The sequence below is a fragment of the Neolamprologus brichardi genome, chromosome 8 (genome assembly GCF_056152115.1).
Source record: "Neolamprologus brichardi isolate AB-2024 chromosome 8, ASM5615211v1, whole genome shotgun sequence".
Taxonomy (NCBI): domain Eukaryota; kingdom Metazoa; phylum Chordata; class Actinopteri; order Cichliformes; family Cichlidae; genus Neolamprologus; species Neolamprologus brichardi.
In genome coordinates, this window is record NC_142111.1 from 14,803,560 (window position 1) to 14,809,559 (window position 6,000).

The window sequence follows — 6,000 nt, forward strand, 5'->3', positions numbered from 1 at the left end:
AAAGGAAAAGTACGAGCTGTCATCAAGCAGAAACGGGAGCTGGAAGCATGTAAATATAATAATAACCACTGCAGCCAAGAAGAGAGCCTGACGAGCCCAGTTGTAAGTAAGCTATTAAGACTCGACTGTACACCGTGTTCGTGTTTTCCTCCGAAACAATAAGTTCTGTTGGAGCAGCCTTTCAACACCTCTCTCTGTCTCTCGCTAGCAAAGTTGACCCAGACAACAAAGTAAAGCTAGTTTTCGGCTACGAGCCCGACACAGAACCCACCGTATTAGCCAGAGGTCCCTTTACTACGGTTCGGAGCCGCGGACCTTCAGTAACAGTAATAAATCACAGCAATAGTACATTCATGTAGTTGTAAACAGCATGATAATATATTAAGTAATCCAAAGTATTCAGAATACGTTACTCTCATTGAGTAACGTAACGGAATACGTTACAGAATACATTTTGGGGCATGTATTCTGTATTCTGTAATGGAATACATTTTAAAAGTAACCTTCCCAACACTGACCACAGGTCAGCAGTCGTTTGTGCTGTGACGTTGACCCAAACCAAAAAAAAAAAAAGTGTTCACAGCAGTTTTAGGAAGTAACATCATCCCCAAGTTTGGAACTTGTGAGTTTCCGTTTTTCTTTATTTGGTGACAGCACAAGTCATTTGACTGAAATTAATCCTGACTGTTGAGATTTTTTTCTTTAATGTGGTAAGTGTTTTGGAACTAGAAGTAAATGTAAAGAAGAAGAATTTAGTTTAATACAGCTTTCTGACACCCAGCAGGAAGGTGTCACTAGTATCCTCTTATGTGGCTGTCTTCTCAAACTGCAGCTCTTTCATTTGGAGTCATTAGGACGCTGAAATCTTTTTTTAGAGACAGAAAATCATAGTGGCCGCATGAGCAATTATATGTTGGGTAGATTTTTTCTCAGCCATGGTGTTGTGGTGTGAAATCAGTTTTTGCTGCCTCTGCAGTAATGACAGCTTCCTCATATGTGATCTTGTATATGCAGAACAATGGGAGGAAACAGTCAGTTGGATGCTTTAGCTTTGAGCAGAGGACACGGAAAAGGAAAAGATACAGGATCGGACACACTGTCGCCTACATAGAAATGGACTTAAACAAGTATAAACAGAAATGCTTACCATTTCTGTTTATGCTGGTTTATTAGAAAACACTATCACTGTGTTGGAACCCCTTTTGTGATCAGCATTGCTTTCATTTTTCATGGCAAAGATTCAACAAAATGTTTTGGAAAATTCTTCAGAGATTTTGGTTCATATTGATGTGATAGCATCACGCAGTTGCTGTATGTGTGTCGGCTGCACATCCATGATGTGAATCTCCCATACACCACATCCCAAAGGTGCTCTTTTGGCCTGAGATCTGGTGAGTACGCTGAACTCACTTTCTTCTTGCCATATTTTGTTTCTCGTCTTATTCAAGAAACCAGTTTGATCATACAGGAATGGACATCATCATCAACAATACTCAGGTGGTCTGTGTTGTTTAAACAATGCTCATTTGGTGCTAATGGATCCAAAGCATACCAGAAAAATATCCTCAACACCATTACACCACTACCAGCAGCCTAAACTGTTGATACAAAACAGGATGGATCCATGCTTCCATGATGTTTACCTCAAGAATTATCATGTCAGACCAACTGTGGTGAGGACATTTGCATCTTATCCTCATTTTCCTGTTCTTAGCCCACAGGAGTGGATGCCTATAGTTTTCTGCTGCTGTAGGCCTTCTGCAAACCTTCTTTTGTAATGACTTGTAATTTGAGTTACTGTTGCCTTCCTATCAGGTCAAAGCAGTCTGGCCATAGTCCTCTGACATGAGCAAGGATTTTTTAAAATTAAATTCAACTTTTTAAAATCCAGTTTTATCTATATAATGCCAAATCCCAACAACAGTTGCCTCAAGGCACTTTATATTGTAAGGTAAAGACCCTATGATAACACAAAGAAAACGGAGAAAAAAAACAGAGAAAACCCCTATGACCCCCAGGAGCAAGCACTTTGGTGACAGTGTGAAGAAAAAACTCCCTTTTAACAGGAAGAAACCTCCAGCAGAACCAGGCTCAGGGAGGGGCGGCCATCTGCTGCAACCAGTTGGGGGTGAGCAGATGCAAATAGGACAAAGGCATGCTGTGGAAGAGAGCCAGAGATGAATAATAACTAATAATTTAATGCAGAGAAGTGTATACAGACATAGTGAGTAAAAAAGGTGACTGAAGAAGAAACACTCAATGCATCATGGGAATGCCGCAGCCTACACCTATCGCAGCATAACTAAGGAAGGACAGGGTCACCTGATCCAACCATAACTATATGCAAGCCTAATCTTAAAGAGTGTCTGTCTGCTGAATCCAAACTGGAAGCTGATTTCACAAAAGATGGCCTGAAAGCTGAAGGCTCTGCCTCCCATTGTACTTTTAAATACTCTCGGAACCACAAGTAAGCCTGCAGTCTGAAAGTGAAGAGCTCTAATGGGGTGATACCGTACTATCATGTCATTAAGATAAGATAGCATCTGACTATTCAAGACCTTGTATGTGAGGAACAGGATTTTAAATTAAATTCTGAATTTAACAGGAAGCCAATATGAGAGAAAAGCTCTCTGTCTTTTAATCTCTGTCAGTACTCTGTTCAATCACCTTTCAGCTGGTTGTGCTATCTGCATGCATAAATGCACAGAGTTGCTGCCATGTGATTAGCTGATGGATTGACTGTCTCCATCATCCTGACTCATTGAATGTGGATAAATCAGTGTGGGAGATGCCTGGCACTGGTGGACTGCTGGTGGGCTTCATTGACGCCACATTTAACCAGTCTACACAAGTGCAACCCCACGTGCGCACACACATGCATACTACAGCTGGGAACACTCCAGATCATTAACCACTTATGAATCGCCAGCTTTGTTTCTTTTCACAGTAGCCACTTTCATCCAAGGGCAAAATGTGGGTCTATTGTTGTCTTTCAATATTTTCCTGCCAGTTAAGCGTCACTACAATGGTTTGTGTGAAGAGAATACACTGGCTGTCACACAATCATCCGATTGTGTTGCCTCTGAGAAACATGAGCTATGATGGTTGACTGGCCAAAAGAAAAGTTATTGTAGTTACCAGACTGATCCCTGAACTGATGTCAGTAAGGATGAATTCATGACTATTATGATTCAATTTTACCATAACAAAAGCTTTAATGTCACATGATAACGTCACATGATGATCTCAAGCAGACAATAGTCATTTTTTGACTTTAGGATTACTGTGCAGTCGTGTGATCCAAGCACCATTTCATTTTTCTCTCTTCAGAAAATAAAAAGGGGAAATATCTGTTTTTTTTATTAAAACATTTGCCACTCTTATTGAAGTTGGGTGATGAAATTTAACACATCAACTAAATCTACAAAGAACAGAAGAGATCAGAAGCTAAACACAAAGAAACATACGGATATGTGTGATTCTCCGTGCATTATCACTTACAAAATGTGTTGCTGAATTACAGTAATCTACTGTTTTTACTTTGTATTTAACTATTTATGGATTTCCTCATGTGTTTCTGTGGAAAGTCGGGGTCATAAATTCACAGAATGCCTGGTGAAGTACGCTTTTCCTCTTTCCTGTTTGTCAGAGAGAGGCTGTTGTGCTTGTTATGGGAATGACACAGAAAGGCAGATATCTGGAGCAGATAGATACATACACACACACACACAATCATAAATCATACATAGTTTCACTTTAGTTTCAACCTGCCTGAGGGAAACCTGTTGAAAGAGCAGGTTTGAGACTCCAGTTTGAAAAACATGTTTAGAGGTTTGTTCTCTGGTCCACAAAACATATCATAAAATTACACAACAATTTTTTGCCTACAAAATGTTATCGTGAAATATGATGTCAGTGACGTTTATGTTTCCACCTAACGGGATCCTTTGCTGCCATCTGCAGGAAGTTGAGGCTCAGTCTTGTGACTTTAGCTTGTTGTGTATCATTTGTTTGAAGCACCACACTGATCAGCAGTTTGTTCATGTGTCTCAAATAGACAAACTTCAGTGAGTTCTTATAGGACCAAATAAATAACAACAAGTCAGCACTATGATATGGCTCTACAACTATCAAAAACTATGTCTGAGTGCATCCTGCTGCCATACAAAAGGAAATTGTAACAACATTACATCACAGACATCTCAAATGTACTTATAACAGTGTTGTAATCTGTATAAAGATAAAACCCAAAAATCTAAGCCACTAACTCTAAAGTGAGGGGATTTAACTTTTTGCCACGGTCCACATAAAGGCAGAAATAAATTTAGGTTATTCTTATTATTAAGTTATTCTGAGGGACCATCATTACCCTGTAAGGAAACATTACTGTGCTGAGGGGATCGGTGTCTTTTAATGATAACAAATGGTGGGAACAAATGATGGGAACAAGGGCTCCCTGAATGAAGTTTGAACATGTGCTATGTGCGGAGCATTTGTGGGACATTTTGGACCCATCTAAATCCCGTGTGAGGGAATATCTTTTGGAGTAAAAAAACAAAGGCGTCCTTTTGTTGAGAAATTCAATTCAACAGAAAGAATATGTAACTATTTGACTAAGTCCTGCTTTGTTTCTTATGCATCAGGGACATCTACTGTATGCACCCTGAAATGCACATTTTCCTATGAGTCCATATATTATTTCCATCACACACAGAAATAGTCCTAAAGAATCCAAATGAATAAATAAAATAAATATAAATAAATATTCATTTAAATAGATTAATCAGCTCTGTTCTTTAGCAAGACTCGCATGTATAATAAAATAGAACTATGTGAGAAAGGAAAACAGATATTTTAGTTTGAGGAAAAATTTACAGTCTGTTGAGAAGAATTACAAATATAGATAAATAAATGAAGAAATGTGTAAATGTAAAAATATAATAAAAAATGGGAATATAAATTAAAACAGGAGTTAAAAGGGTAAATAAAGAATAAATAGAAATTTATTATCATTTTGTATGTATTTTTAGCCTTTTTGTACTATGTTACCTTTTTTGTTTTTACTGTTACTAATTATTACTATTTATTTGATACTTCATACTTTCAAAAAACTTCTAAAATAAATATTTTACTGAAATTCCTTATAAAGCTCCTTATAGGCACTTGCATACAAAAATAAATGATTAAAACAGATTTATGTATTTTTTATTTATTTATTTTGCTGCAAGATGTAAAGTCAGATGACTGCAACTGCAGCAACAATTCCCTTTGATTGTTAGGGTACCTGGGTCGTTGACCCAGTGTTTTCAGTTTTGTACCTTTATTTGTGTTCTCATCTTGGTTTATTACTGTGAAAGTTTTGGTTTCTGTTTTTCTGTTTTGGTTTCTGTTTTGTATTTTCCCTGGTACTTCTTGGTTTATGTTTTTGTAGTTAGTTTTGTAGTCCGTATCTCATGTTAATGTGTCTGGTTTTGCTTCCTTTGACTTGTCAGCCCCGATTTGCCCCAGCTGTGTTTCCCTCCTGTCTCCCATTCCCTGATTGCTCCCTCTGTGTATTTAAGCCCTGTGTTTTCATTTGTCTGTGTCATGATCTACCCTCATCTTACTGTGTGGTCTGTCTACCTGTGTGAGTGTCTATTGTCATTTTTGTTACTTTCGAGTTTACATTTTGCCTCTGAATGTCTGCACTTTGGGCCCTCCTTACCACCTGCCTGCACAAAGCCTCACTTGACATTGTTATTACCAAAAAAGGTAAATAATATTAACCTTTAAGATCAAGTCTAAAGGCCAATTAAGTATTTTTTAATGTGAAAAAGACAATTCTGTGAAATATTTTGAAATCAATAAATGCGAAATATTTAAAAATGAATGTCCATTTCAGCAAATCAGTGTATTAATATCTATTACATGCTTTAAATGTGTGCCTGAGTGCACTTTTTTTTTTTTTTAAATTCCCTGTTTTTCAGAGCAATAAACCAGCAATAATAAAGACGTCTTAAA